General features: G+C 43.2%; 1 protein-coding gene across 23 annotated transcripts in view; it reads left to right on the top strand.

The window, feature by feature from the left end:
- BBX (BBX high mobility group box domain containing) overlaps positions 1-20,881 on the top strand; it is a 145,792-nt gene that overhangs the window by 32,867 nt on the left and 92,044 nt on the right. For 8 of the 23 annotated variants that reach the window (XM_055701165.1, XM_055701172.1, XM_055701170.1 and 5 more), the window contains one exon: positions 1,727-1,810. The exons of 14 other annotated variants lie outside the window; for them this stretch is intronic. The gene's annotated coding sequence lies outside the window, so the exon portion shown is untranslated. Of the gene's footprint in view, positions 1-1,726; positions 1,811-4,269; positions 4,289-20,881 lie in introns of those variants that run through there. One more of the 23 variants, XM_055701179.1, reaches the window with a different exon arrangement.

The raw sequence follows: 20,881 nt of genomic DNA, 5'->3' as shown, positions 1-20,881 counted from the left end.
AAACTGCTGGGTTTCATAATCTTCTGGAATGGAATCTCCCACGTGTGAGTTAAAGACATGCTATAGGTTCCTATATTGAGCGGACAAGAGAAAATACATGAAAGAAGTGATAAAGTTAAAACTGGTTGGCCACCTTGCTTCTCTTTTCCCTTCTGTCAGTACCAGTGTAGAGGACATCCGAAAGGATTTTCAAAGAGTAAGAACTTGAGTTAAATTGATTTACTGTTCTGGTTTAGTTTGGTCTGGTCTTGTGTCCCCTCTGTACCCACCAGTGCAAAATACCTGCAGATCTTGCTGTGCAGAGCTAGTGAGGCAAAACATTCAGGCTTGAAAGAGAGCAAGACAAGTGTCTAAGTAGGAATACTGTCCATTTTTATCTCCAGGGTCTCATTTAGGAAAACCATAAATGGATAGGGATTGTCTGCTTTTGGCAGAGAGGTGGAGTTCTGATCCTGGCAGTGTGAGTGTCAGGAAGATCCATTGATATGCTCTTTCCCCTTAAAGGTTTTAATTCTCCTTTTGAAAGAAAGAATGGCTGAGGGCTCCCATGGCAGTCAGTCCACTTTGCCTTGTATCTTTTTGCCTTTACCTGGACACTTCACATTCTAAGCTTATATTTATCTCGAATGTTACGTATCATTCTGTTTTACGTGCATTTTTGTAATGCCATCCTAATGGTACAAACAAACCTCACTCCTGAGGAACGCGGGGACAGCACAGCAAGCGGCAGATGCAGCCCAGCTCTCGCGGAGGCCAGGAGGGCAGGCCGGGGCACAGACTCTGCTTGCCAGAGCAGAATCGGCCCTCCCGGGAAGGGGGGCCTTGGGGGGAGGAGGTTTGTACGGAGTGGGAGGTGCTCTTACCAGGTTAAAGCCCATTTGGTGGCTGTTTGAATTTGAGCCTGAAAAGCCTGCAGGTCTTGAAGCTGTGTGCCTAAAGAATCCCCGCACCCCGTTTTGTGGTTGGGGGGGGGGGGGGGGGGGGTGTCCGTTCTTTTGTATAACTTCATCAAAAGAAGTTAGTTACACACAAAACATGGCAGTTCAATCCTGTAGAAGATACCACCACCATCTGTTGTTTTTAACAGGCAGTAAGACTTTCCTCCAGCTGCGCGAGCCGGGAGCGTTGGCCCCCTCCTGCAGGAACGTGCCTTTCCAGCCCGGCTCACGCGTGCCAGCGGGCTCGGCCCTGGCCCGGCCCGGCCCGTGGAGCGGGGAGGCATCGCGGGGCACGGGGAGCCGGGGGGGCGGGCTGCTGCGCGGGGCGGGCTGCTGCGCGGGGCGGGCTGCTGCGCGGGGCGGGCTGCTGCGCGGGGCGGGCTGCTGCGCGGGGCGGGCTGCTGCGCGGGGCGCCACGGCCGCTGACGTCGGGGCGCGCACTGGGCGCCCGTGCGGGCGGGCAGCGTTGCGCCGCGCGGCTGTGTGCGCGCTGCCGTGCGATGGCCGCGCTGCGGCGGCCGGTCCCGCTGCCCGGCCCGGCGCGCGGTGCGGGGCTTTGCTCCACTTTCCCTCGCGCCGCGCCCCCGCTCCGCCCCGGCCGTGCTCCCCGCGCCGCTGAGATCAGCTTCCTGCTTCTCGTTTTCCTCGAAACGCTGTTACTCCTCCCCTGAAAGAGTTATTTTCAACGGTCTGGAGTTAATTTTTATGGGTGGCTGCAGGCTCTTTTTCTGACAGGCGAACACGCCAAGCTGGAAAAGCGGTATCATGGTGATTTTGTTCTGTTGCAGCGAACCAGAGCTGTAGGCAGAATGGTAGACTGCTGCACCGAAAACATTTCTGTGCCAGCTCTGTGACCGTGGAAGGCGAAGGAGGTGAGTGCCGGTTCTACATCGCGTAGGTCCGGGGAGTTGTTGGACGTGGAACCAAGAGCCACAAGCTGCCCAGGCTCAGTAACAAGAAATGAGCAATTACATTGTTACGCTCTCTGATCAGATGCTTTTGCTCCTACTAATGCTGTAATGGAGTATACTCAGGAAATGATGGATTTTGCTGTAGCAAAGAACTGTAGTCAATGAAAGTTTACAGTGTGTAAACTCGTTTTTCTTTCATTGAAAATTGTAGATAGGTATGGCAGAAATACAGCCAAAAGGACAGATGATAAAGGTAGTATTTACTCCAAACGATTTATGACAGAAAAAACACTAAGATAGGTGGTTTCAGAACTTTTAGATAGATTAAATAATACCAGAAAGAGACTTTATACTGATTTAGTCATAACTGTGTATCTATAATAATGTGTTGTTTATGAGGGAATGACATGATTTTATAATTTGTGGAAACAAAATTATAGACAGGAAAAACAAAAAGGGGGAAAAAATACTTTTACAGTTGCCAAGCATCCCTCAGGATGGAAGCCACGCTGGCTGAGAAAAAGCAGATTGTTTGGAACAATATCTTAGTTGCAACAAATGGGCAACTTGTACAGGAACATACCTTCTTAGGTTGTTGCAAATTTTAGGTTGTGTTTTTTTTTTAAATTATTTTTCTTTATGGAGTGAAGAGTGTAAATGCCACAGGTTCATTAACTAACTTTCAGCTTTTTTAACAGGTGAGCATCATTCTCTGTATACCTTTTAATGGAACTCTAAAATCATTAATCCATAACTGGTGGCAGGTTGCTGCTTACTTCATATTCTATCCTTCTTTTGCTGCCTTCTCATTACTGCCTGTTAACAGTCAAATTAATGGGACATTAATGGAACAACTTTGTTCATTCCGACTGGGGTGCCCTAAGTGGTTTTACAGAGGACTTTTCATCAGAAGCCACTCAGAATGTGTTGCTGTGCTGGGCCAGCCAAGTGCTGGATGCTGCAGCCACAGCTACAGGGCACTGCCACAGGTCTGAGCTACTCCCCAGGTGGCAAGGGACAGTAGGAAGAAATCAAGGACCTGGTTCAGGATCATGGGAGATGTGATATACCCCAGGCTCTGAGGCCTGACCAGAATTGCTTGTGATCCAGACCAGAGTGCACACTTTGGGTAGCTGTTTTCAATGATGCTGAGCTGAATTTATTAGTTCTGCTATAAAGCGGAACAAATACAGTCTTTGATTAGTTGTGGGAGTGGGGGATACTTGCTTTACAGTGAGGTTCCCCAGTAGCTGTGCTGAAAGCCGTTCTGGGGAAACTTTGATTTCAAAGTTTGATCGCTTTCTTAGAAGATGAGAGAGGTACAGTAAACTAGAAACTGGGGTTTGGTTTTGGGAGTGACTGGCTTTCCTTTTTTTCTTGGTGGAAATCAGCACCGCTGTTTTCAGTTGCGGGGCAGGTAGGAGTGTATTTTCTTAAGAATGTGTTGTATTACTGAGCCACATTTACTGCTTGTAATTGAACAGCTTTGTAGATAAATGTATAAGGTCAAAAGAAAAACAACAAACCACTTTTATTGTCCAGTTTGTGGCCTCCACTGGGCTAGTGGTGGAAGTGTTGTATAGGAAGTAATAATAAAATTTCCAGTCATGTATGGTCCTGCATCTTTTGTATTTGGTTGCAGATGCTGGGTATACTACACTGCATAGTTTTGCCTCCATGCAGTTTGTAAATTCATTGTTGCTAAATCTACTTCTTGATATAGACTTGTGCTCAGGGAATTAACCCTGGGTTATGTCATTTTTCTGAGGGATAAAACCATGGGTAAAGACATCTTATGTACTGTTTGTATGAATATGTTAGAAAGATGATGCATACTCATTTGCCTCAGTGTGTTGGTTCTAAAGATAATTCTAAATGCTAACCTTTCCACAAGAAATGCATGGGAAGTGTGCTTATCCTGTAGATGCAAATATATTTCACATGTGGGCCCAAGTACTCAACTCTTACTTGCCAAAGTTACTACCTTTTTACTTGCATTCTACCAGTACAGAAACTCTGCAACACTGAGAACACAGGCATGATGTTAAGCATCAAGCCCAACATCTGCTAGACTTCTGTGCTGTTTTACTCATCTTGTACTTATTTTCAAAATTTTCATTCTGATTGATAGGAGGCTGCTGTAAAAAGATCCAACCTGTGTTGGCAGAGTCAAGTGTTCCTACCAGTGGCTCTAAATGTTGTGCTTGTAACTGATTTGCAGCCTTGTTGACAGCTAGGGTCAAAGCATTTGCTACTTCTCTGTCTTATTTTGACAACCTGGGCTTCTGTTAACTTGTGGAAATTTGTTAATTTATTTCATAGTGCAGTGAAGGAGGAATGGGAAGCTCTGTCTGCACGTTGGATCCTTCCTTGTTGGAGAGGTCACAAGGGTGTTAATAAAGTGCTCTGCATTTGTAGGCATGAAGAGCAGAGTGAAGGGTATGTCTCCCGGAGCCTGTCTTCACCTTCAGTTCATTACATGTGTAACGCTCACCTCACCATCAGCGTAGTAGATAGAATGCATTATTCGAAGTACAGCTCCCTGACAAGTGTATAAGGCGTGCTTGGCAGAGGTAACAGTGACGCACCATGTTTAAATGACAGCACTGTCACTAAAAGAAGCAGTCCCAGCCTCAGACACTTGTGCCCTACCCCATGGGGCTGTGCTGGTGTTCTTGCAGTTGTGTAATGAACTGGACTGGGGGACTGATGGGTTTTATTACCTTAACTCGTTCTGTCCACTAGAGAGAGAGCTGACCACCATTGGGTGGATCATGTTATGTCATGGATCACACTGGAGAACTGAACAGCTCTGTTGCCCCAAAAAAGGGGTCCAGGATTGTGGGGAATAGAAGCACGGCAGGGGACAGGACTGCTTCTGGCTTCAGAGCTGGCTTATGCTATCTTGCTGCTTGTCAAGCTAGAGCCTTAAGAGCAGGCTAAGTAAAATGCAAGAGAAGAAGTTGGTATCTCCAGAAATAGACCACTACTGTCAATATTTTTTCTACTGGGGACTTATATGCATCTTTTAAACACGATTTTGCAGTTTGGATAGTTTCCAGTGCAGATAGCATCAGTTAGTTACTGATGCTGAAGATAACATGTCTTAATTGTGATGTTGCTTTTATCTTTCTCCTGTGATCCTTTCTGAAGTAGGTGCTCCTTGCATAGCTTTCCTTTGTGTGACCCAGCATAGCATGCTACGAGTCAGGCTGTTATGGAAGAGTTGCAAGGGACTTTCAGTCAGTGTGGTGATAGGTGATTTTAGCAAGATAGCTCCATCTGCATGCGTAATACCAGTTTACTACAGGTTCAAGGTGCTGGTTAAATTTTTAAGTCTGGAGTTGGTGCTGTAAATTGGTTACTCTTGGGATTTTGATGGGTGGTGGAATATCTCAAGAAGACAAGCAGCTTTTCCTCCAGTGGAAGGCCGGTACTTCAATATTTTTTGTTTGTTTTTTAAATAGCAGGGTGATTGTTGCTTGTGTGTGATTTGTGGAGTTCAGGAAGCTTTTGTTAGTGGTTTTTGAAGCTTTTATGTGTTAGGTGCTGGCAAAAAGCAGCAACAACTATTTCTGCATTAATTCCCTGGGGCTGTGCTTTGGCTAGGGTAGTCGAATGTTACATCCCAAGATAAAGATCCTATTTTGAGATTTGCTAGTGTAGACCTGTGCATTTGTTCAGGGTTTTGTTACCCTCTGTGAGACTCCGTGCAAGTACAGGAATCTATGCTAGTCGATTTTGACAAGGGATTAAAGGATCAATGTTTGCTTTGCTTGGAAGTTGTTCCAATAGTAGAGTTAAGATTGAAAACATCATCTCTACTCGTTGCCTTGCCCTACCAAAGTAAACTGAAAGCCCCTAGCAAAATGTGGCACACTGACTCTTCAGATTTTTGAGTAATATTTGAGAGTACCTTAAGCTACAAAAAGATACTGTCCAATGAAAACTTTATACAAAATAAAACTTAAATTTGTGGGAGAGGAACAAAAGGAATGGCAGTTCCAGGATGAGAAAGGAGCTTTTAAATAAGTTTTCTATCAAGCTTGCACAGCATAAAATTCAGTTGGCTTTTTTTATAAAGCCAGAAGGGTTGAAAGAACCACCTAGAATCGCAAGCATTTTAAAAAAAAATAAATTAAAAATATCAATAGTTTTGTTTGGTTATGACTTTCTTTTGGAGGGAAAAATAAGTCTTCGTCATCTTGCTGTTAATGAAGAAGCTGATTAATGAGAGTAAATCACAAGAATAATGCTTTCTTTGTTAGGCAAATGACAGCAAAATAGAAGTGACCTAACACCTTGAGAGCTGATGCAGCTGGGCCATGACCACAGTTCTGTAAGTACACAGCTTCTGCTGGTGAGGACTCGGAGTTACTGCCTCTGCAGCACCTTCTAACAGCATTGTGTCCACCCTCCACACGGACATGGTGTAATGGCAGCGGCATTCTCCACAGATTTCCATCCAGGATGTTACTGGGAGAGCCTTCCTGGGAAGTGCTGTCACAGCTGTGGGGGGCTGGTGCAGGAAGGTGCTGTGGTGTCCTGTGTCGGGACATAGTCTTCCGTGGTGGCCAGCTAACCTGAGTTGAAACGCTGGCAGCATTTGACCTCTTTCAGACGTGAAACTTGAGTATGGCAGGACATATTCTTGTCATGAGGGCTAATGCTTCACAGGGAACTGACTTTTATTCAAAAGCAGTCCCAAAAGATGCTACCAGAAAAACTTGCACATTTCAAGTAAAGATGAGCAGGATCCACTGCAGAGTAAAGCTACTCAAAGTGGATCCCTCCCCATTTATCTGTTAGATCACGACTGTACAGTGAAGTGTTTTTTCAGATACTGGAAGTTTAAATACTTTCCGATTAAAGGGATATCTTCATGCAGATGTTAAAGCAAAATATTTGTTTCCCAAACTAATTCAAAAGTGAAACTGTCTGCAAGAGAAGTGAAAATAATTTAACTGAGTTTTCCTGTTCCCAGCTGGCTATGACAATGTATGGTGTTTTTTTTAAAAAAGTTCAAAATGACAGTAACGTAGCTGTAAGTGTTCCAGGCTTGGCTAAATTACTTTCTTTGTGTAACCAATGGTGCCCCTTGAAGCTTGTTAGTCTTATGGAATAACTGAGAAGTAGCAGTCAGGTGTGTAAACACCTGCAAGTTTCTTTGGTGAAACGGCAAGCAGATTCTATGTGGACTTGTGTGCATTGACAAACTCTGGCAGCAGCAGTACCTCCTCCCCGTGTCGGGGGAGCTGGCTCCAGAGGCACGTTCTTGTTAGTCAGGGCCAATACCGAGTTATTAGATTTAAGCTGTTTCCTCTCCCTTGAAGGCTGCAGTAATAGCCAGATCCCATTTGAAAAACACTGTGACATATTCTAATGACCCAGCTGAGGCCTTCCCATCTGTGGTGGTGTTCGTGGTTTGTTCGGAATGATCACAGGGATAAGGCTGTGATGATGTAGAGGCTTTCTGAATCGGGTGCTGGGCTTTCACTGAATATCCGACTTGGAGTCGCTGCTCTGTGAATTCTGAATCTCCACCTGGAGATGCTGGCTGCAGGTGTGGACATCTGCTTGCTGGTGGAGCTCTAGCAAGACCAGGAATCCAAATTGCCTTGGTGAGGTGGTGGTTAGGCAGAGGGAAAAGAGGTGCTTTCCGGCGGAGCTTGCAGAATAAGTGAATGTATTTCAAGTATTATCAGCAATTTACACTGTTGCTTCTGATTTAAGTTTCCTGCAGGATGGGTTGGCAAATGTACATATAAGCAGATAAATCCTTTGCCCGTGGCAGTTCTGAGAGAGATATTTCAGCTTGTCCTGGAGGTCAGCAAGCTGAGGGATGATAGGAGGGCAGGGCCCTTACAGAAAGGTATCCTCAGTTGGTTGATACTGTTAGCTGATTCTGCTGAGTTTAAGAAAAAAAAAAAAAAAAGGGGGAAAGGGTGTTTTGCGATGCATAGGCTTTGGTCAGTAATGCGTTTTAAGATGGTCAGCCTCCTTGAATTATGCCTGGAAATAGTTCTGGAAAATTGTGCCATCTCTGGAAGATTAGTGTAATATCCTCCCTTTGGGAAACATTTTGGTGTGGGGGGGCACCTAACCAAAGTTCTCAGGTAGTCTGTGGCAAGACCTTTAGGAAAGACAAATTATGGCTGTCTTTTGGGGTGATAAAAGCCTGATCAATATAATACACTCCCTTTTGATAAAAGGTTTATCAACCCAAATATTTGCAGCACTGACTAATTACAGCCATGTTTTGGCTGATGTGCATTTTAAGAAGTAGTAGAAGCTCCCGAAGGAGCCTCACATTTTAATTTCAGTGCACAAAGACAGGCTGTGTTTTTAAGAGTGGCTGTGGTGTTTTGCAGTTTCTCATCTTTTTATTCCAGTCTGCCACTATTTTTCTTCTTCATGGCTACTTTGCAAACCAGTTTACTACACGCTGCTTGTTTTCTATCTTGTATGTACCTGCAAAAAAGTATGTATAGATACATACACGCATAAACGCATATGTCTGTGTGTGTGTGTATGTGTGTAATACATAATACAAAAAGTATGTGCAACTTTTTTGTAACAGCGGGACAAAGTGGGCTTGAGTCACTATTACTGATCCTCCTGCACTCTTTGCAGGTCACTGGAAGTGTGGTATGAGACAGGGTAATGTGACTTGGCCTGACACGATATACATCAGCAGACCTCTACTACTGTCTCCTCCTCATTTCATCAGTGAAATTTTTTGGCGTGCTGTTTTAGACCAGTAGTGAACCTGGTCTTTCATTGCTCTTTCCAAAGAGGCTCCTAACATCCAAAATAATATAAAGAAATAAAATCAGAGCGAGTTAAACTTGTGTGAAAGCCTTAAGAGTGGCCTTACCATTCAAGTGATGTTGGCCTGTAGAAGAGCGAAGAATGCAGAAGGCTGCAGAATATTGATGTTATTGATACAAATTAGGCCTGTTTTAAAAACTAGAAAAATAGACCTGGGGTGTGCTTGTGCAAACCTCAGAGTGCTGCGGAGCTGCTTCCTAACTTGCAGGCACCTCTGTGGCTGGGCCCCGGAGCACTGAGTGGCAAGGAACAGCTTTTGGTAGTTTACTGACCTAAAAGGGTAAGGTGGCTCCCACCTTACAGAAATAAACGTGCTTTAGAGCCTATCTTTCTCCAGGTCCTCCCTGTAAGGCAGATAGGACCCAAGGGTAATGTGCCAGACCTGTGAAGCAAGGTGGGGGTTGATGTCTGCAGAAGTTGGAGGGTGGCTGAGCTCTGTAACTGGCTTTACACATCACCTCCTGCTGCTCAGGCCACACTGTTGTGAAGGAACCTTCTCTGTCGAGCTCTGACATCAAGGCTTGCAGGGCTCGTTTTTCTTTACCTGTTGGTATAGTTATGGTACCACCATTTTCCGCCTTCAGCTGCGCCTTGAAATAGGTCCGAGCTCCTTAACCACACCATAGTAATCTGCAGTTTTACAGCACTTTTCGCCTGAATTACCCGGGGGATCTGTAGGATTGCAGAAGCTAGGTGACACCTTCCTGACTGAAGCAATCAAGGCCGAGAGAGGCTCCGACTCACGGTGAGGCCGAGTACGGATTTAAGGAAGTAACACAAATCAACGCAGACTAACAAAAATGAATCCAAGTTTCTTTCAAACCAAGGTGTTCACTTTTATTTATTATTTCTAATGTAGTTGAAATGACCATTCATCTGAGGATGGATATTTGAGGTTTAAAATAAAACCATATTGCCTTAAAATTCTGGAACTTACCTGACCGCGGGTGTTGAACAGAGAATTGACAAAGCATTACAAATTTTTATGAAGCTTAGTAAGAATTTTTATAGATAGTAACAGTGTTTATCAGAGTAGTATTTTTAATCATACTTCAAATACCTGTTTTAACATGCGGTTCTTCCTGCGTGTTGCATGTCATTAGGCAGGTGGTTGTTCCGTGACTGAGGTGCCTTGCGTGGATGCGTAGGTGCTTTGTCCCACCCTACGTGGCGAGCTTGTGGTAGAGGAGGGACGGGCCCCCGGTGAGATGAGTTGGCTTGCCGTGCCGCCGCTGTGCTCTTGGCTCGGTGGGCAGGACTGCCGCGTGACCCGGTGCTTCGCACGTGCAGCGACGTTGTTCAGAAAATCTGTTTGCCCTTTCCTGAAAAGGAACAGCGAGCTTACATACAGCTGAGAAACACCCCCCGTGTCTACTGCCAAGCCTGTTTAAGGAGTACAGACTCGGATTTGGCCTTGACACGAGCCAGAAGTGGGAAATGAACACTTGGGGCAGGTTATGGAAGATGAGCAGGGAACATCATGACTATGCTGGGACCATATCATGGTTCAGCTACTGGACCTTCAGTGGACTCTTGTCAGTGCTGCAGGTGCTTCAGGGGTTCAGAAGTCCCATGTCTTGCGCTGCCAGCCAGGCTGCGGGGCTGGGGCTGCTGCAGGAATGAGCCTGGCCACTAGATGACTCCTTCAGCCTGCTGGTGGGGCAGCGGGCAGCTGGGGAGAGCTGGGGGCCGAGAGGGTGCGCTGGGTCTCGCTGCGTGAGGTGCACCGCAATGAACAGCTGGGCTATCTCGCAATCGAAGGGCATGTTAACATGGGTTTTAGTTTGAGTTGAAGTAGTTACAGGATAATATACCTCTACAAATCACTAATTAGTGAGGTTTGTTGATACGGTTTGCAAAACAAAGGTCCAGGCCTCCTTAAGGTCAGGATGGATTTATTGAAACAACAATATGTGAAGAAGCTAATTTTAAGAGTTGTACTACTTGACTAGACTACAAGCGATACTTGATTTTATGTTGTGCTCTGCTGTTATAACTCTTTATTTTGCAAGCTTTCAAAAAAAGAAAACTCACAAAACCCCCACACCCAAACCAGCAGCAACATAATGCTATCTTTGCCTCTTCTTTGCATCTTGTAGATGGATGAATGAATCCCATTAGGCCGGAAAAAATTCAGACAGACTGTATTGAAACTAAGGCCCAGGCAGATTTTCCACAAACTCTCTACAGATTTCACTGCATACTCAGGGTCCACTCACCCTACGATGCTCAGGATTAAATAATCTTCCTGTTATTTAGAGGCAGCGTAAGCAATGCTTCGGTTTCATAGACTTGTATTTGCCAATGTCTGTACTAAGCATGTAGTCACTTTATCAAGGTAATTAGATGATGAGGTGGTACTGTTGTTGCTCAGTGTGTTTCTCTTGGCATCCATTTTTATTTCTGAGATGTAATAGTGAATCATTAGTTGCCATTAAATATGACCAGTTCCTGGTGCAAAGTATGTGCTGGATAAAACAACAGGGCACATGGATGATGATACTTATTTTTTCAAAATGTTTTTTGTCAGCCAAGAATCCCATAGAGATAAGATTTGGCTATAAACTATGGCTTGATCTGTGAAGATTTTACGTTCTTTGAAACTGTAATGTTTGAGTGTGCATGCATTCATGGTAAGCATAGTGCTATTTCTGTTTGTAAACTTACTACACATTGAGCATGTGTATCTGCTTTTAAATAAGGGTCAAGGATACCAGTCTTTCCGCTTCTATCATGTTTGGAAGTCCTCTTCAGCTAAAGTTTTCTCTTTTCTCTCTTAAATACTTAAGACTTACTGATAAATCCAAACCTCCTTCTGAATTAGCCGCCAAAAATGCAATTCTGGATTGTTGAGTCTTTGCAAACCAGGACTGGAATTCTCCTGACCCAAACCTGTTCCCTTTTGAGGGTTATGTTTACCTGGTGGCATGTTGGCTTTTAGTTCTTAGGATGTGTCACAAATACATGATATAAAAGCAGCTGTTATATGGGACTTCTACTTCCTATTTATGCATGTAGAGTGTGTATGTGATACAGTTTTATATATATATATGCAAACATCCCCATCCCTCACTTGCACCCTCACTTTCAAAATATGCATACCTTGACATGCATGCACAGGAATCCTTCCCTTCGTTGCTACCTTCTTTTCTGCCCCCAGCCCCCATGCTTTGGGGTTTGTAAGTTCAAAAACTATGCTATAGCAATTTTGTACTGGTTTAAAGGGAGACTGCATGACCCATAATTTCAAATTAGACTAATGATTTGTAAATGACATATGACACAGCTGATGAGGAGAAATACTGGAATAAGGAAACTGGTTTCTGGCATTTGCTTAAATAATTTCCATGCTTCTTGCTGTACTTCATTATTATATTTGTTACTCTGAATGTTGTGTTTAACTTGCTTTCTGAGGTTTCCATGTTTTTATCTATTTCCTTAAAAGCCATAATTTCAAGGAGGTCCCTTGCCTGGCTTAATTGAAAGGCCAAGGAGGAAGGTCCAGGGGCAATGCTAGGGAGGAAGCTGGTCGTGTATTTAAACTTAGTTGGTTTGGGTGAATTCAGTGCTTTAATCTCTTACGTGCAGCAAGAGAAATAAGATCGTGATGCAGCATGTTAATATCAGACTAGTGAAAAAAAAAAATTAAAGAAAAAAAACCCTAATCTGTAGTTCCCATTAACTTCTCACTCTTAAAGTGTTTTGTTGGATTTATGCTACTTTTCCTGCTGCTGTCAGTGATGGTTGTAGATATGAATAGAAGGCAGCATGTAGCATGGATCAAAGTGAGGTGAATGAGCTGAATTGAAATTTACTATGCTTGAGCTAATCTGGCAGTGGAAATGACATGAGCGGCTTAATTTTATTTAGAACTATGCAAAGAGAGAGGCATTCATGTGTGTGCATGTGTGCCGGTCCTATCTCCCTTGCTTCTGCGTGGTCCCTCTTCGCACTCTCCTGGGCCCCGAGTGACGTGCTGGGATGTGTACGGGTTATCAGCTGCGAGGGCATCTGGCATTTCAGGAATCACTTGGGCTGCTGCAGCAGTCAGGAGCACAAGTGACAGCGCTATGTTTTATGTTCAGCTTCTTCTCTCAAGCAGCTGAGTTGAATCAGGTGAGCACTGACAGCAGCAGGGAAAGGCTGAGCGAGGTGCCATCACCCCTCTGCAGACCTCTAGCTCGCAGGACGCTGCTTGCCTGCCTACCTTTCTGCTTCTTCCTTGTTCACCGGCCATCACGTGGAGGTAGCATAGCCAGTCCCCTCGAGATTCCTTTGTTCCAGCCCTCACTGTCCTGAAAATTTACTGTGCTCAGTTGGCATACTTTGTAATGTAACGTCTTGTTGTGCAAAGACCCAGGGAAGGGAGTGCTGACAGTAGTTGGGCTAAGACAGATAATGAGGGTTGCATTGTGTTTATTTAGGAAAGCAAAACAAAACACCACAAAACAAAGTCCTTCAGAGACAGAGAAACTTTTTTGAATGAAGAAGAGAATTTTCTGTGAGACAAAGTTGTACAGCAGTTTTACCTACACAAGTTACTGGATTTAGGATTAAGTAGTAAAGCTTCAGCTATTTCTTACACACTTCCAGCAGTTTTCCCCTCAAATACAAATATTTGATTATGAAGTAGGATTTAACTGCAAACTTGAAATTCTCTTTGCAGATGTCTGAAAAAGTTTGCCTTTTTCATTTACGTATTGGATTAAATAACTGTAAACTGAATGTGTCATAAGGGCTCCTAAACTTTTAATTGGTCCTTCAGAACTCCAGGATATTTTCATGCCTTAACCTTGGGTTTTGCAGAGGTCTGTGCCTGTATCACTATCGGCTGAAGCACAGGTAATGTTGCACTAGTGCTTCCATTAAGTTCCTGGCAACTGGAGTCTTTCCCAACATCAGTTTTAGAAGTCAGGTTTCATTTTCTAGTGCCAATATTGACACAGTTCTGAGAGGGTTGTATTTAGCAGTTGTTCTGAAAGAGGGCATGTTCTTTGATGTGCATCCAGAAAATTGTTTTGGTGTGGGTGGTATTTCTATTGTACGTGGGGATGGGGGTTGCCTCTAGGATTGAATTTCCTCATCCTCCCAAAGCTTCTTTTAAGATGAATGCTTTTTTTACTGCTGAGAATTGGATTTGGTGTAAAAGCCTGTTCCAGTGCACTGTGTAGGAGCTGCCTAGGCTACCCTACGGTGCACAAGAAGTTCTCCCCAGTGAGGGCGACCAAACCCCTGCCATCTTCTTTACCCTTTCAGGTCTTCAGAACAGGAAACCTATGGGTAAGAAAGTGCTGAGATACTTAAACAGTGGTTGTTAGTACCAATACCTCATTTTAGGATGGTACTGGTGCTGATTTCACTGATTTATTGAGAATTCTTGAAGTCAATCATAATCTCAGTCAGTCTCCTTTCTGGCATGGTATTTCCATCAAGAGTGGTTCCAAAAAATGTTTATTGATATGGTGACAGGTGCTCTATATGTATAAATCTAATATACATTTTTATATAATACATAAATATATTATATTTAAATATATTATAAAAATAAGTTTGTATATATTTATAATTTGCAACTCAACAGTCTATCTGTGCTTTGTGCCAACACATCATGCTGGACAAGATGACATATTTGCTTTTTGCAAGTGCAGTAAGGAGAAGAAAAAACAAAAAATCTGAGTTTATTTAATAAAGCTTGTTTCCCTAACCAAGGTTGTAGGTCGCATAAGGTGGTGCTGGAGACCTCAAAGGAACACTCACACTGGCCAAGCTCACTCGAGCAGCTGAAAGTTGTAGATTGAGTTTCCAAAGAGATGAACTGTTTGTAGCAGGCCATTTACAGCTGGAGGTGGGTCACAGCAGATCCTGTGTAGAAGTGGAGTCCTTATGGTAACTAGTTGATAGGTATTCTGAATTTCAAAGTAATTTCTTTTATACCCTCTCAAATGTAAAGAAACAGCAAAACAGACTTCATATACAGTACTTTTTTGAATAGCCATTACATCTGTGTGATTGACAGTTTTTTTTCAATTTCTCTCATGGTATATTTCTCCATCAAGCGCTTTCTTTAAAGCCGGTAGAGGTCTGTAACACCTCAGCTTCTCACAGAATACAGAGCAAGTTCCAGAGATGTGGTTGCACAAACCTGTTCAGTGTTACTCATTTAAAAAAGACAAAACCAAACAACAAGAACCCCTCAATTCCAGACTTAATATGCATAGTTTTGTGTATGCAGCAGTTCTGCAGCCATCTTTGGCATTCTGCTGTTGACTATCCACCCCACCGGAATGGGTAATAAATACTGAATAGTGTCCTTATACGGAATTGTTGTAGTATTTTTTCACAACAGGTGAATCTTAGTGCAAATGTGTTACAGATGTGTTAACAATACAGTCGTTATTGTGGGAGAAACAACTAAATTATGTTTTTACTTTGCTGGAGACTCGAAGTATGCTTTTTTATTTCTTCTAATAGACATGTACATATACAGATCAGGTGTAGTAAGGAAATTCAGCTGGGAGCTTGACAAGTTGTCTTGATACCAGTTTTTCTTATGCTGGTGTACGCACAGTGACTGGTACTGGATGTTTGAGGGAGTTTGTCCAGAAAGCACGAATATTAGCAGTTCCATGTTCGTTTATTTTGTTTCCTGACAAAGTTTTGTAAAACCCCAGCATTCTTAAATCAGAAAATGTTTAAATAATAACTAGGTATCTGTGGCTTTTCCTCCCACCCCCACAAAACCTGTTTTAGTTGACCACTCTGATAAGGTCCATAGCTGCATGATTGCATAGCGCGGGGGAATGAAGAAATGTACCACGCTGTTCAGCAAATACAGTCTACAAATACAGGTTAATGGTTAACTGCGTGTAAGTCTGGAAATGAGCGTGTAGTAATTATAGTTAATTATGAGATGATACAGGTGCATTGCAATGCGATATCCTCAGAATATACACTGTATCTTCAAAATGTGCTGTTAGGAAAAGGATTTGAGTATTACAGCGTCATCTTAAGACAGAAATACTGTTCCTCACTATAAAATCACCAAAGCACCTTCATGGTGGTGTCTGGGTTAACGTGCAGCCTCATCTCCTTCAGTGAAAGTTTCATATACATAGCTCTAACAAAGAATTCCCATTTTAACTGCAATGATGCCAGCTTGTCCAGTGTGCTGCCTGTGCTTGGCCCTGCAGCAGCGCGTAGAACAGAAGTAGTTTCTCGTGATGCGTTTTGGAACTACTTGGGAGCTCGTCCCTGTTAGAGTTGACTTTAGGCTGCTCCTGGCATCGTGTGTTTTGGTTTCTGCATATTTCTTGGCTGTGCACCAAGGTGTGATATTTAAGAGTGTATTGTGCTTGCTTCTGACTCTCCTTCTCTTCTAGGACAGCCCCTGTGAAATCAGGATTATTAATTCTTAAAGCCTGTTTATGTTGCCTTTCTGCCCTCAAATAAGAGGCTGTGGCAGAACAAAGAACTGGCTTTCCTGCAGATCCTCTCCCCGCCCCCCCCCCCCCCAACCCCCAAGACAAAATGTGTCTGTTCTTCATCTCGTGGTCTTTACCTCTTTACCTTTTTTATAATACTACTATTAATTTTTATTATTACTGGTTTGCACCTTCTCTGAAAGTCATATTCTGAAAAAAAAAAACCCCAAAACATTCTGCTTGTATGGCAGGGACTTCTGTGTGCAGCCCATCTCACCAAAGTTTCACAAGGTCAGCAGGTGCGCTGCAGTGAGTGAGGGCTCAAAGGCCACGGCTCTTAAGACTTGATCTTGAGAGTATTTACACCTAGACATAAGACATAACTTCTCCACCAAAGCTCCCTTCTGTTGACCTCAGGGATTACTTGTGTGTTTGAAATGGAGCCCAAACGTAAGTGCTCACAAGCTGATGACCACAGTATGGGGAGGCAGGGTGGAAACGCGCTGCTGTGAAGGGTAGAATTAATTTTCCCATCCCCAGGATATCAACTGGCCATCCAGGTGGTCCGCCCCGGCCTCCAGCTACTGCTGCAGTAGGGTAGGTGTCTTCTGAGGGTCCACTGGCATATCTGCCAGCCCCTGGGGATGTCTCGGGTACTCCAGCACTTCTCACGCATTCACAGACACTGAGGGCTTGTTTTTAGGCAGCAGCATCCCATCCTAAGGAGCTTGACTCTGTTGCAGAGTGATGAAATTGTTACTGAACAGGCAAAATTGAGATGAAGGTACTGCCTCATGGACTTTACCAAGTAGCTATTCTGAAGCTCTTAATAAAAACGCAGTAATTACCAAAATTGTTGTCAGGGTCACAACCAGCCGCTGCATCAGTCTCCCAAGAGAGTCATGATTATCCTGGGTGGTTTCCTGTAATACACTGGGGATGCTCATGGTGTTGGAAGTCGTGCTAAGGAGGTGGTGCAGGGCTGATGGATGGCAGTCATTGAGTTGGTCTCTGTGGTATTGATGGAGGGGAAAAAAACATTGTCCTTCAGCCCATCCAGGTTGCTTCACTTCTCTGTCAGCCCTCCAGCTGATAACGTTGTTTAGGAAGCAGCTGTGTGGTATCTGTAAATGCCTTTTATGAGGAGGGGAGAAAGTACTTTTGTGGATGCTTTCTGTAATTACATAGTAAAATAAATACTTATATCTTTGAATGATTGCACAAACCAATTAAGGACCCAAGACGTCAGCATTAAAAAAAAAAAAAAAGTAGATTTCTTTTTTTTTTTTTTTTTTTTCATCCTTTGTAAGTTCGAATTGTTTTTCAAGGGATTCATAACTGACCGCGAAGCTCACCATTATGGTGAAACTAATTTGGGGTAACTAACCATAATTGAATTCGTTACATTGTAAAAGGCTCTTCCTGCAGTGACTTTAAAGCCACCTCCTATTGTACAGTACAGAAGCAAATATGTGACTTGGCAATGGAGAACACTAATCCCTAGCTGACACCTCATGTGTCAGCTCCTTATTCCTGCTTTAGTGGGACTCTTCACAGAGGAGTTAATGGGTGTTGTCCCTTGTTCTCCAGAAAGCTGGAATAGGATGGATGTCCTGGGATGCCAGCTAGGTAGGTGCTAGAGTAGAGCCCTCTGAACACCTCCAGTGCTGTATCCAGTTTCACATGGCCTCCTGATACTATTTTTTTACAGGAAAAGCCAGTTATGACCTGCAGCACTAAAATACAACAAACTTTCCTAATTAAGAACCGGAATTTGGGAAAGAGAGTGGAGTGATGCCTACTGATAGTACACTTCCTCGAGGATTCCCGTGTAGGAAGGCTTTCCTCATACAGCTGGCTTCTGAAAGGGGTGGGCACTGTCACTGACCAGCATCCAAACAGGTCTGGGTTTGTGATATAAATAGGAAAAGCTTTTGGGAAAGCCATGAGACCCTACATAAGGCATATGGGCTGCCTGGCTTCCTGCCAACAAAGCTCCAGTCGATCCACAATGTTCCCATCCCAGCATACCTCCTTTGTATTGCACCCAAATTTGTCAGGGCTGCCTTGAGCTGTTACATATTCTGCCTAATTTCCACAGACCTGAAGAGGAAGGAAAGGACTGAAAATGTAACTGAAGGCACGCTTGGATGAAAATTATCAAAGATTGCAGAGCATGGCAAATCTATGCATTTATAGCAAGTTTATGTAATCTGTGTGTAAAACTTGGTAGCCCGTGGTATAGTTCTAATGTTGTATTCTTGACGTGAAACAGCAAAAGCAACTAGGATTATTTTTTACCTTTAAAAAACCAGCTTTGTTCTAAAACCTCTAAGTCCATTTTTAAATATGTTTTTGTGGACTTGTGATCACACTTTTAGAATATCCGTATTTCCTTAATTTAAATGCAGTGCCTCCCATTTTGAGACAAAATTGGACTGGGGAGGGGTTGCATAGAAGGCAGCCCCACTGGGAGAGACCCTGCTTTCCTGCAGTGTGCATCAGCAGTCTTACTTCAGGGGTGTTCTTTAGTCATTGGCTCTGTCAGAGCAGATACACTGAAAATGTATATGGATACAAACATACCATATATATATTTAGAAAAGGATAATTTTCTTTTCCTGCCATTTCCCTTGATCATAACCTTTTTGTACGTGGGTTAATCCTGCTGCTCTCTGTGTATAGCGACTGGCTTTAACAGCCTGATACAGGGTATGCACGCAGTCTTCTAAATATACACAACAGTGTGGGTAAATGTAGAGCTTGCAAAATACAAGTCTTATCTAAACTAACTAGGAAATACATTTTTCCTGCAATTTATTTGGTATATATTTCTGGGCTTTTCTAGATTCTCTGAGTGCCTAGCATCTAAGTTTTTCACATTTTTTTTTTTTTTTTTTCCACTTCAGGGCTACTGTGGTAAGTCTACCCAGTAAAACTTGAAGATAACTGTTAAGGCAACACTTCCGAGATTTTATTTATTTTTGTACACCAGTAAATAGGAGACTGCAAAGCTGTTGGCTCAAGCTGGAACAGCATGTTGAGGGCAAAATAATTTCTTAATGCTAAATTGCAGATGTATGTATGTATATAGATAGTTTTAATATCTGGGCCCATTATTTAGACTTTTATGATCCGTTTGATCACAAGGTGTGAAAGTGGAAGTAGGTACTCTAGTTGATTTTTTTGAAACTGAAAGCTGCAGTGTAGGAAGAGACATTGTAGTGTTGAGTATTTTGCTACATACACTATGACTTGAGGAATGGAGTTTTGTTCTGGTGTTTTTGATGTTTGGGTTGTTGCGTGGTTGTTTTGCTTCAAGACTCTGTTGAATGAGAATTTAACAAAATGTGTTTGATACTTCCTTTTTTTCCCTCATGCATCATCATTCAGTATTTAATAGTGTTCTGTAGAATTAAGAAGAATTAGTAGTCATAATTTTTCTCTTCACTGCACTGTTTTCCAGCCTCTTGTAAAAGAGCTCTTAATTTTTTAATACCAAAGCCTGTCAGATGATTTAAAAACAAAACAATGGAGAAGATTTTATCATTAATTTTATTTCTTTCTTTCTGTTCTGAGGGCATATTCATGCTTTTCCAATTTATTTTTGGCATTAAGAGAGAATTGAATAAGGATAAGGGTCCTGTTGAGCTGAACATAGCACAAATGAGCCTCGAAAGATAAATTGTACCCTTGAGCACCAGCCGTCTAGGAGTCGCAGCTACTTGAGCTTATTGAATGGTGTGGTTAGAGCTCTAGATGGAGGAGAGCTGCCACGATTTCGCACGCCTGCCTGTCCAGCTGTCCATTCCACCAAAACGCTTCTGCAAAACTAGAAGCATGGCTCAGAGGTGGCTGGTGTGTGCCCTGAGGGATGGGTGCCGGTGGGAGGTGGGAGAGCACGCTCAGGAATTCCTGGTAAGTCCAGCGTTATCATATGAAAAAGGCCAGTTAGGCTGCAGGCTGGTAGGGTTTCTGTGACAAATGGGCTGAACGCAAAAGCTGGAAGAATGATAGGAATGCACACTGTTTGTCCCGCTCGGCTCCGGCTTGGGGTAGGGGAGTTAATTGGGTTCTTCCTGAGGTTTCACTGTGCTGGATGAAGTTCGGTTTGGGCCTCATTCTGCCATGGAGCTCCGCTGTCCCATTCGGCTGAGTGTGGGAGAATGGGTCACATGCACAGAAACTGGTCTTGCAGACAAAACCTGGCGGGTGGCTTTGACGCAGAGCTGAGGCGGCGATCTGTTTATCCGCTTGTTGGTCTGTTGGCTCGGCAGTGGTAATAGGACTAAGAACTAATAAAACTCTTTCTGTCATTAAAGTGAGCGCTGATGGGGAGATTACCAGCTGAGTTAGAAAATGTCAGTTTTACATGGCTACTTTTGGGAGTGTGTGCTTAGGGTAAGGATGTTTACTCTTAACTCAATTTCACATACATGCACTTTCTCCATTTTGTATAGGAAATAGCAGTTTGGCAGTGCAAAGTTTTTAATTTGAGACAATCCAGTTGAAATATACGTAGTTAAAGAAATCCAGATGAGATTTTAAAAGGGGTACCTGTGCGTCTGTGCTGGAGTTGAAAAGTTGCTCATTACTCCATTTGCAGAATTCATGAGACATCAGTGTATTGATTTATTGACTTATTTTTTAAATAACATGTAGGTTACTGTTGTGCATAGGACTGGGCAATTTAACCAAAAAAAGAAAGTGTCTTGGAGTATAAAGCAGCAGTATAACAAATTTCACAGAAAGCTTAACTTTCCTTCTTTTGCAGTCTTTT

This window comes from Falco cherrug, chromosome 2 (assembly GCF_023634085.1).
Source record: "Falco cherrug isolate bFalChe1 chromosome 2, bFalChe1.pri, whole genome shotgun sequence".
NCBI lineage: Eukaryota > Metazoa > Chordata > Aves > Falconiformes > Falconidae > Falco > Falco cherrug.
This window is presented reverse-complemented; position numbering and strand designations above follow the sequence as displayed.